The sequence below is a fragment of the Elephas maximus genome, chromosome 25 (genome assembly GCF_024166365.1).
Source record: "Elephas maximus indicus isolate mEleMax1 chromosome 25, mEleMax1 primary haplotype, whole genome shotgun sequence".
Classification (NCBI taxonomy): Eukaryota; Metazoa; Chordata; class Mammalia; order Proboscidea; family Elephantidae; genus Elephas; species Elephas maximus.
In genome coordinates this window covers 49,694,806-49,707,111 of record NC_064843.1, presented here as the reverse complement: position 1 = coordinate 49,707,111, position 12,306 = coordinate 49,694,806, and positions in this window count along the sequence as shown.

The window sequence follows — 12,306 nt, the reverse complement described above, 5'->3', positions numbered from 1 at the left end:
TTATTGTTGAGTTGTTCTTTACGTATTCCGGAACATCACTAATATTACTTTCACTCTATGTGGATCAGTTTGAAAGTTGGAAAAACTGGTTAACTTTGAAGAAAAGTAGAAATTATCAAAGTTTAGATTATTTAATATAGAAAGCCTAACATGAATAATCAAGAAAGAAATCATGAAAACTGTTTTCCTTAAACTCCTCCTACCCTGTCCTACCTAAAATTTTTATAAAACACCATGACCAGTTGGTTTTAAGACAAAGTTTTGCAAATCTTCAGGGAAGATTTTTTTAATGCAATAATGCAGGCCTTCTATGTTTGTTTGCTAACCATGCCCTCCCCTATGAGGTATTTTTTAAGCACACTATGCTAATTTTTTTACAACATGAAAAAAAAATTGGCATAGTGGCACTTATGAAAACACCCCATGGGGGGAGGGTTACAGTTGGCAAACAAATATAGAAACCACATGTTATTTGAGTAAAAATACAGTTAAATGTTCCAGAATATAAAAAAAGAATATTTCTTAATTTTTTACAAAGACAGCATAAAACTGATAACAAAACTTGAGAAAAATAATTTAAGAAAAAATTATAGAACAATCTTACTTATGAATATCAATATGAAAAATCATTGTGTTAAAAGAATAGCATATCATGACCTATGGGAATCAAGATGGTTCAATAATGAGAAGCCAATTAATATAATTTACAATTGTAAAAAAAAAAAAATTTTTTTTTTTACAAAGTCATTGGCTAAAGAAAAAAAACTCAATATATTCTTAAAACACATTGAATAAAAACCAACATTTATTTCCACTTTTAAAAAGACTTCTGGTGGGAGTTTAATTTGGTCAAGTCACTTTGAAGAACAATTTAGCAGTATCTAGTAAAACTGAAAACCTGCATACCATATGACCAAGAAATTCTACTCCTAGATATATATTCCAGAGAAATTCTTACATGTGTTCACAAACAGAAATGTCCAACAGCTTCCACTGCAAAGCTTTGAAATTAAAAAAAAAAAAAATTATATCAAGAGGCAAATGAGTAACTAGCATTTGATATACCATATTTTTATGCAAATAACACACACTTTATACGTTTTTTTGCCAACTCCTCAACCTCTCCACTACGTAAGGGCGCTATCCCACACATCATATGGGTGAGCACATTATTTGCAAAAAATATGATACACATATGACTGTTAAAATAATGTAGCTCTCTCTATTCAGTTATATAATTAGAGATCCCCACAAATTTTTTAGTAAAAACAGCAAGCTTCAGATGATACACACCTTGACATTTATGTCAAATTTTAAAACACAAAATAAATATTATGTATTATTCATGGACACATTCATACATACTAAAGTGTATTAAAGTGAAGTGAAAAAGATAAATGGTCAATTCACCTTTTCCTCTAAGTTTGGGTCAAGAGAAATAATAGCAGCAGTTCCCCAGGCTACGAACGAGATCCATTCCTGTGCCTTTAAGAATTTACAGGTAAGTAGGAACAGGTGCTTAGGGTTCTTATCTGGCTTTAAGTGCAAGAAAAGGCCCAAAGCCTGTTCAATGATTTAAAAGCTGTACATGCTGCAAGTGAAGGCAATGGTGTTGAAGGATTTGTTTCCATTTGGTGGTTGCTTCAGTCGTTTCAAACTAAGTGCAAATTTACGTAACATTAAAGGGCAAGTAGGAGTTGTTTTTTTGTAACCTGGGGTTGCCTGTACTGCAGATAAAGGACAAAGAAGACTTCAGTTTTCTCTGTAACTTTTCATTTATTTTATTTAAGATGAAGGAAATGAAACAAGATGCTACCAACCTTCAATTCTGAGCAGTGGGTACACGAGTGTATATCATTATTCACTGTACTCTTGGGTACTTCTCAAATTTCTCAGAATAAAAACATAACTTAATAAAGTAAGAACAGAAGAAGTGGCCCTTAATATTATTACAATATATATCAAAACAAAAGCCAGCACCATTCTTAACGGTACAGTTAAACTTTCAGAAGACGGAAACTGTATAAGGCGGAAACCTGTCAGAGAAGGAAAATTCAAATATTTTTCACTAAAATGAGCTATAGAAAAGTGGTAAGTCTGCATCCTGTCAAAGGCGGAGAACTTCCAAGACCCAGGAAAACAAGGCAGTCGCATCGAGTTCTGGCTCACACAAGTTTCACTGTATAACACCAGAAGCATCTTCATCAAAATAATAAACAAGGATACACAACTCTTATGGGCCCAGGAGTTCTGGTTAATTATTTAATTAGAAGGCCAAAATAAAGGACCTCTGGTGGTGCAGGGATTAAGCTCTGGGCTGCTAGCCACAAGGTGGACCCCACCAGTTCAAACTTACCAGCCACTCCTCGGGAGAAAGATGTGGCAGTCTGCTCCCAGACCCCACCAGTTCAAACTTACCAGCCACTCCTCGGGAGAAAGATGTGGCAGTCTGCTCCCATAAAGATTACAGCCTTGGAAATCATATGGGGCAGTCCCACTCTGTCCTATAGGGTTGCTATGAGTCGAAATTGACTTGAAGGTAACGGGTTTATGTATCTGTGTCTATATGTGTGAGAGCATGTGTGTATGTGTGTATGTATGTGTGAGTGTGTATATGCAGGTGAATGTGGTATATGTGTGTGCATATGCATATGAGTGTGAATATGTTTGACAGTGAGTGTGTATTGTGTGTATATGTGAGAGTGTGTATATAATGCATGTCAGAGTGTGTGTATATGCATGACAGTGGGTGTGAGTGTGTATATGTGTGTGTGACTGGATTTATTTTAAAATTCTTGTAAATATAGACATACCAATGCCAATTTCTGGACTTCATAGCAAATAACAGGCTCTAAGAGTATGTAATTACCTGTAAATATTTTGCAATTTCTCAAAAACCACTAAAATTAATGAAGAAAAGATAGAGACAATTCCGGGCTGTAGATGCCCTGCTTTAAGTTAGCCAGAAACACTGAAAAGAATCCATCAGGTTGACCTCTCTTCCATCCAGTGCCAGTGTGTAACTTGCTCATTTAGGAGACGGTACCATCAAGAAGCCAGTAAGGGTAGGGGATTCCCTTCATGGATCTTTTATAACAGGAGAGGGTCATGGTGGTTGTGATGGATGTGGCCTTGTGGTCTTCTGTGGGAAAGCTGTTAACTTACAGCTTTTCTCCTCCCCAGGAGAGGAGGGTGGAGTCTGGAGAGGAGCATCATGGCCAAAGCCTGAGCAGACATGCTTAATTATTGTCTCACTGACAAAAAGACACAGCCACAGCTTTTACTTTGCACACCCTCAAGGGAGCCAGAGCAGAAGAACCATCCAAAAGCAAGAGAGATCATTTCCTCACAAAAAGAGAAAGCAGTCTCTTATTCTCTTTTTCCCTGGAGTCTGAGTCAGGCAGGAAAGCCACACTATAAGGTCAGATGTAAGTTGAAGAGGTAAGCACTCCATTCGAATTCAATCCAATGGCTGCAAGACACGCAAGACCCAGATGGGTAATAAACCAGGAGATCCCAAGTGGCAGAAGGAGTGCCTTACTCCTAACGTTGCTTGGAGCCCAAGAACAGTCTCTTGCATTTCAGCTCAGGCTCCCCACCCACCAAACCAGGCTGTGTTCTTTCTGGGTGGCTGGCTCAAAGAAGCGTACATTACAGTGGAAACTCCCATTTACTTCATTTACTGCCATTTATAATATTTTCCACTATTTGTAGATAATGAATTCATCCTTTTCTTTCCTTTTTTTTACCAAAGATTATGCAGGCCTCTGCACGAGCCAAAATGTTCCAGAAGCCTTCTCAAATGTGTTGCCCTTCATTTTCTGTGATTACTTTACTGGTTTTTTTTGGAACAGCCCCAATATCAACCAAATTAACAATGCTGAGCAATAAACTCAACTGTCACCTTCATTCCCTTTGAAAGTCAGGGTGGAGAATGCCACCTTCAAGAGCCTTTCAAGTGTGCAGGCTTAAAGAAGACAGGTTAATTAAAATCACTCTCAGAAAAAAAACCACCCACCACAAAAACTTTTTCTCCCTGGCTCAGTCTAATTCTACACCACAGTTGTAGACAATTTTCAGTTTACCTGAGACTCATTTAACATGTAGGTCTGAAACCATGAATTTTGTCAAGGCAGTTGCATCCTTGCAATTGCCCTACCTGAGAAGCCTTTTAGAATGATGCTAAGCAGAACTTTAGGATAAGAGACTGAGCTTACAGGGAGAGGAAAAATAACTCAGGCTTATTTTTGTTTCACAGAGGCCTGGCAGCTTTCTCTGCTCAGGAAGAGCTAGGCATGCATTGCATATGTGCTGCATATGTAGAAAAGAACTCACCACTTGGAAAGCTTACTTTTTAACCAAATAACAGCTTCACAGCAAAGCACAACGAACAAAGCCACAGCAGCATCTCTCATTTTTACACCCTTCAGTCCGTCACAAAATCCGAACAATAAACTCACAGACAGCTCATTCCTCTTTCTTATATTCTGTCATTGTTTGCTTTGGCCACAGTCACTGCCATAGGGTCAGCAGGAAACAGGGGCATGCTATACCAGAAAAAAGGTGGCAGCCAGCTAAATTCAGCACCAAATCCCCACTGGTAAAGGGAATTAGTACCCAACTCATACAATTGCTACTGCTTACAGCTAAGACACTGGGTAAGGCCAAAAAGCTATCCTGGAGGAGATGGTGGAAAACTAGACCTTTGGTACCACTACAAGTGACAACTTACTGGTTTTCTCTATAAAGCAGAAAGGGAAAGACATTATTTTGATTGTTTGCTTAACTTTCGCATCTCTGGGAAAAATGTTTTCAGCATCCATCAGCACTTGGCATATCCTTGGTCAAAGGAGTCATGCTTCTCATGTTGTCTCTTTCTGTTAAGGCTTCAGACATCTATGTAGGTAACCTATACTTCCTGCTTCAGGTAAGCTCAGTCCTTTTACTTTTAACCTTTATGTGTTTTTATATTGAAAATATATCTCTTGTAAACAAAAGCTAAGTAGGCTTTGCTTTTTTATCATCTAACAATCTCTGCTTTTTAATTGAAGTGTTTAGTCCATTAACATTTAATGTAATTATTCATATGGTTGAATTTAATTTACACTCCTGCTATTTGTTTTCTATTCATTCCACTTTTCTTTCCCCCCCCCCTTTTTTCCTGCTTTCATTTGGATTGAGCAAGTATCTTTTAGTATTTCTTTTTATCTACTGTATTGTCTTTTTAACTATATCTCTTTGGTTATTTTTGTTAGTGGTTATTCTCAGGATTATAACATACATTCTTAACTTATTACACTCTACTGTGAATTAATATACTATTCCATATCTAATGTAGGAAACTTACAACAATATTCTTCCTTTTATTTCCCTTTCCTCTTTATGTAAATGTTTTCATATATGTTATAAACGCCCCATCACTTAATTACGATGCTTATTTTGCTTGAAATAGGCAATCGTCTTTTAAAAGAAATTAAGAAAATAGAAATTAAAGACGTATTGTATATTTACTTCTGCATTTATTGTTTCTGGAGCACTTTGTTCCTTCATGTAGAACATTAAACTTTTCCTTCCATTTGGTTCTCTTGAACTTTCCTTTGCTGAGGGCAAGGCTAAAGCTAACTTGGGCAGAAAGTTAGTATGAACTGGTGCCTGATGGAAAAACTCGTCTCAGCAATCACTACTAGGAATGTACAGCAGTCTTCTTGTGATCATGAATACACAAAACAGACAGATTATTTGCAGCAAGAACTTTTATGACCTGTTTATTCTGAAAGACAGAAAACCCAGAGGTGATGAAAAAAGCCTCAAAAGTCTCTCAAGCATAAATAATCTTTTCTGAAAGTTAGAATTAGGATCAAAGGGTTTAAGAAATTTTGAAGTTGATTTGCACTCAAAATAAAGGACTAGAATTATTCAACATGCAACATAATGCCCTGATAAGCATTGATTCTTTATGACAGGCTACTCAGACTGTGGAGGCAGTATGGTTCAGGAGTTAAGAGAGAGGGCTCTGATGTATGACTTTCTGAGTATGAATACCACCCCATCACTTAATTATAATGTAACCTTAGACAAGTTGATTAACTCCCTTGGCCTTATTCCCTCATATGTAAAATGGGCATGATGATAATAGGACCTATCCCAGAGGTTATTGTGGAGGGATTGCATTTAAAGCCCTTGGAATACTGTTTGGCATATTCCAAGGGTTCAATAAATATTAACTATTACTCTTCAGGTTGTTTTCAACTCTAAGATTCTGTTTTGCTGTGAGTCTTCTCTCTCCTATTGTGCCTAGAGTATAAACCAGAATAAGGCATTCGTTTCCATATTACTGTTTTCCTCTTTTAATCTACCTCAATTCATGGCTAAGAAATACTCTGAAATTTTGCTTAAGCTTCTACTCTGCAATACTGAAATGAATTACATCTTTTATTGAAATAATCTACTGAGACAGGGCCCATGACACAAGTATATCACATCAATGAAAAACCAAATATCACAAATAAAAGCAGACTGACTCCTTGGTGTGTGTTCTTGAAAAATAGTCAGCCGTGAAGAAGATAAGACTTGCACTCACAGTGGTCAGATAATGAGAAACAAGAAAAACAACTTATGCTGATGACCCATATGCTCCATTAAACACCCACAGGTGTTTTAAAGTTCTAAACTATCCTCTTGGTAGGACACACTAACCCCATTTTACAGATATGAAAAATGAAGTTTAAAGAACCAAAACCAAACCTGCTGTCGTCGAGTCAATTTTAACTCACAGTGACCCTATAGAGTAGAACTGTGCCATAGGGTTTCCAAGGAGTGACTGGTGGATTTGGGCTGCCAACCTTTTGGTTAGTACCCAAGCTCTTAACCACTGCAAAGTTTAAATAAGTTTAAGTAATTTACCCAAGTTCACATATATGTGGCTCCCATAGCCATACTCTTTCTCCCTCCCACCTAGCCCCACATGCCATCACTCCCCCCTTCCTGTTGATTTCCACCTCACCACTGAGGATAGAGTGCCATTGGCACCCCGGCCCACCACTGCCCCAGGTCTGCCCCATCCCACCCACTGGCCCATACTATGCTGGTATTTATTTTTTCTTCTTTTTCTTTTCTTTCTACCTCCCACCTAACCTCCATATGCAATCTCCTGCCCCTTCCCACCAGTCCCAGGGTCCATTCGGCCCTCATGTGCTGGCTACCCCTTTTTTTGTTCTTTCCCTCTTTTTTCTTTTCCTTCTGCCCCCACCTAATCCTGTATGCTACCCCTCCTTCCCACCAGCCTCTATCGTGCTGTCATGCCTAGATTATCCACAGTGCTCAGGCCTACCTCCATGCCAGGCCCACCTTCCCCCACCCCTCCTGCTACTCAACCAGCTGCTGAACAACGGGAAGTAAGCTTGTACCACTCCTCATCCAACAACTCCACCTCTCTGGCAAGGAGCTGTGAATGCTCCCACACTGCTGGGCCAACATCAGTAGGCAGACAGTCCACCCCCACCCCCAAGTCCACCCCAACCAATCTTGCCTAAACAGTGTACAGTGAAGCAGGCTCCTCCTTCCTGCTGTTGTCATGCCCACCTGGACATGCCTGCCCCACCTACCCTGATACATCAAAACAAAGCAAAGAAGCAGGTAGAAACAAATGAACATACAGTAAATAAATGAAGAAAATAATACCTTATTGTGTAGGAGACAGCAGACAATACCAAAACATAAAAAACCAGGCCAAGATGGCTCCCACAAGTGACCAAAATAAAGAATCAGATGACCTTCTGGTAGAAGAAAAGGCAGTTGAACTACCAGATATGCAATTCAAAAGGCTAATATGTAGGGGCCTCCAAGAGATTAGGGAAGAGATCAAGGAAAACAAACAAAACCAAGGAAAAATAGACAAAACCATGGGAGACACAGACAAAATCAGCAAAAACATAGCCATAATCAAGGAAAACACAGACAAAGCAATAGAAGAACTCAGGAAAAATAATACAGGAACAAAATATCAAAATAAGAAATCATACAAAAACAGCAAGTAGAAATCTAACAGATAAACAATAAAATTTCAGAAATGGACAACTCAGTAGAAGGCTTTAGGAGCAACTTTGAAACAGTGGAAGACAAAATCAGCAAGATTAAAGACAAATTCAGGGACGCCATTTTGCTTGAGGAAGAATCAAGGGAAAGAATGAAGAAAACCTAAAAATTGAGTGGGACACAATCAAGAGGAAAAATTTGTTTGTGATCGAAGTTCCAGAACAGGAGAAAGGGGAAAATACAGAGAAGACTGTTAAAGATTTACTGGCAGTAAACTTCCCAAATGCCATGAAAGTTGAAAAGCTGATCATCCAAGATCAACAAACCTCACATAGGATAGACCCCAAAAGGAAGTCACCAAAATGTATCATAATCACACTTGCCAAAACCAAAGACAAAGAATCCTGAGAGCAGTTTGAGAAAAACACAAAGTCACTTACAAAGAGGAAACAATAAGACTAAACACTGATTACTTGGCAGAAACTATGCAAGGAAGAAGGTAATGGGAAGACATATATAAAACCTTGAAAGAAAAAAACTGCCAGCCAAGTATAATATGTCCTGCAAAACTGTCTTTCAAATACAATGGCAAAATTAGGACATTTACAGATAAACAGAAATTAAGGGAATTCATAAAAACTAAACCAAAATTACAAGAAATATTAAAGGGGGTCCTTTGGTTAGAGAACCAATGACATCAGACAACAACTGGCGTCTAGGACACAGGACAGCATCAGCCAGATACCAACCTAGGTAAAGAACTCTCAACAATAAAGCAAAGCTAAAAGACTTAAACCAGGAAAACAGAAATGTTAATCTGTAAATGATGACAACGTCAAACCAATAAAAGGGGGAATAAACAGTGTAGGTATAGAACTTTCAAATGGAGAAGAAATCAAGGTGGTATCAAGTAGTAAAAGCCTGATTCAAATTTAGGAAGATAAGGCTAAATTTCAAGGTAACCACAAAGAAAGTTAACAAACCTACTCATCAGAATTAAAAAGGAAAAAAAAACATAAAGACTCAGTAAATACAAATTCAGGATTGGAGGAAGACTCATTAACAACCTGTGTTATGCAGGTGACACAACCTTGCTTGCTGAAATTGAAGAGGACTTGAACCACTTACTAATGAAGATCAAAGACCACAGCCTTCAGTATGGATTGCACCTCAACATAAGGAAAACAAAAATCCTCACAACTGGACCAATGAGCAACATCATGATAAACAGAGAAAAGATTGAAGTTGTCAAGGATTTCATTTTACTTGGATCCACAACCAATAGCCATGGAAGCAGCAGTCAAGAAATCAAAAGACGCATTGTATTGGGTAAACCTGCTGCAAAGGACCTCTTTAAAGTTTTGAAAAGCAAAGATGTCACCTTGAAGACTAAGGCACGCCTGACCCAAGCCATGGTATTTTCAATCGCATCATATGCATGTGAAAGCTGGACAATGAATAAGGAAGACCGAAGAAGAACTGATGCCTTTGAATTGTGGTATTGACAAAAAAATATCGAATATACCATGGACTGCCAAAAGAGTGAACAAATCTGTCTTAGAAGAAGTACAACCAGAATGCTTCTTAGAAGCAAGGATGGCAAGACTGCATCTTACATACTTTGGACATGTTGTCAGGAGGGATGAGTCCCTGGAGAAGGACATCAGGCTTGGCAGAGTACAGGGTCAGTGGAAAAGAGAAAGGCCCTCAACGAGGTGGATTGACACGGTGGCTGTAACAATGAGCTAAAGCATAACAACGATTGTAAAGATGGCGCAGGACGGGGCAGTGTTTCATTCTGTTGTGCATAGGGTTGCTATGAGTCGGAACCAACTCAACGGCACCTAACAACAACAAATATAAGTTCTATAAAAATGAAAGTAAAGAAAATACACAAACAAAAAGAACTTAGCACAGGAAAGTAAAAGGAATATCAACACCACAAAAAAAGCACAATATGACAACAATAAACTCATACCTATCAATAATCACACTGAATGTAAATGACTTAAATACATCTGTAAAGAAACAGAGAGTGGCAAAATGGATAAAAGAGCACCGCATATCAATATGCTGTCTATAAGAGGCACACCTATACTAAATTCAAAGGATGGAAAAAAATATATAGTAAGTAAACTGTAACCAAAATAGGGCGGGAATGGTAACACTAATTTCAGATAAAATAGGCTTTAAGGCAAAATCAACAATAAAAGACAAGGAAGGACATTATACAATGATTAAAGGGACAATCTACCAAGAAGACATAATCTTAATAAGTATCTACACACCCACCAACAGGGCTCCAAAATATATAAAACAAACTCTTACAGCACTGAAAAGAGAAATTGACAATTCCACAATAATAGTAGGAAACTTCAGCACACCACTCTCAGTAAAGGCAGAATATCCAGAAAGAAACTACAAAGTTACAGAAGAAATAAAGGCAAAATTCAACCAACTTGACCACATTGTTGCCGTTTGGTGCCACTGAGTGGGTTCTGACTCATAATGACCATGTGTACAACAGAACAACACACCTCCCAGTCCTGTGTCATCCTCGATCATTGTTATGCTCAAGCCCATTTTTGCAGCCATTCTGTCAATCCATCTCCTTGAGGGTCTTCCTCTTTTTCACTGGCCCTCTACTTTACCAAGCATGATGTTCTTCTCCAGGGACTGATCCCTTTTGATAATATGTCCAAAATATATGAGACATAGTCTCACCATCCTAGCTTCTAAGGAACGTTCCGGTTATACTTCCTCAAGATAGATTTGCCCATTCTTTTGGCAGTCCATGGTATATTCAATATTCTTCACCAACACCACAATTCAAAGGCATCAATTCTTCTTCAGTCTTCCTTATTCATTGTCCAGCTTTCACATGCATACGAGGCAATTAAAAATACTATGTTTTGGGTCAGGCGCTCCTTAGTCTTCAAGGTGACCTCTTTGCTTTTCAACACTTTAAAGAGGTCTTTTGCAACAGATTTGCTCAATGCAACACATCTTTTGATTACTTGACTGCTGCTTCCATGGGTGTTGATTGTGGGTCCAAGTAAAATGAAATTCTTGACAACTTCCATCTTTTCTCCATTTATCCTGATGTTGCTTATTGGTCCAGTTTTGAAGATTTTCTTTTTCTTTATGTTGAGGTATAATCCATCCTGAAGACTATGGTCTTTGATCTTCATCAGTAAGTGCTTCAAGTCCTCTTCACTTTCAACAAACAAGGTTGTGTCATCTGTATAAAGCAGGTTGTTAATGAGTCATATAGAAAACACCCTAAACAACAGGAGCAAAGTATACATTCTTTTCTAATGCACACGGAACATTCTCCAGAATAGACCACATTTTAGGCCACAAAGCAACCCTCAATAAAACCCAAAACATCAAAATAATACAAAGCATTCTCTCTGATTATAACGCCATGAAAGTAGGAATCAATTAACAGGAAGAGCAAGGAAAAAAATCAGATACATGGAAACTGAATAACATCTTGCTTTAAAACAACAAAGTAACAGAAGAAATCAAAGAGGGAATTAAAAAAAAAAAAACCCTAGAATCAAATGAGAATAAAAACACATCATACCGAAACCTTTGGGACGGCAAAGGCAATGCTCAGAGGTCAATTTATAACAATAAACACATACATCAAAAAGGAAGAATGAGACAAAACCAAAACTTTTGTCCTACAACTTGAACAAATAGAATAACAGTAAAAGAACCCTGCAGCCACCAGAAGAAAGGAAATAATAAAGACCAGAGCAGAAAAAAATGAAAAAGAAGATAGAAAAACAATAGAAAGAATCAACAAGACCAAAAGTTGGTTTCTTTGAAAAGTTCAAAAAAATTGATAAACCATTGACCAAATAGACAAAAGAAAAACAGAGAGGAGGAAAATAACCCAAATAAATGAGATTTGGGACATTACAACAGGCCCAACTGAAATAAAAAGGATCAAAACAGAGTACTATGAAAAACTGGACTCCAACAAATGTGAGAACCTAGAAGAAATGAACAAAGTTCTAAAAACACTACCTACATAAACAAACACAAACTGAGATAGAAAACCTGAGCAGACCCATAACAAGAGATTGAAGAGGTAAAAAAAAAAAAAAAAAAAAAAAAAAAACCTCCCAACAAAAAAAGCCTTGGACCAGACAGCTTCACTGGAGAATTCTTCTACCAAACATTCTGAGAAGAGCTCACACCAGTACTTCTCAAGCTATTTCAGAGCATAGAAAAGGGAGGAAAACCCCCCAAATTCATTCT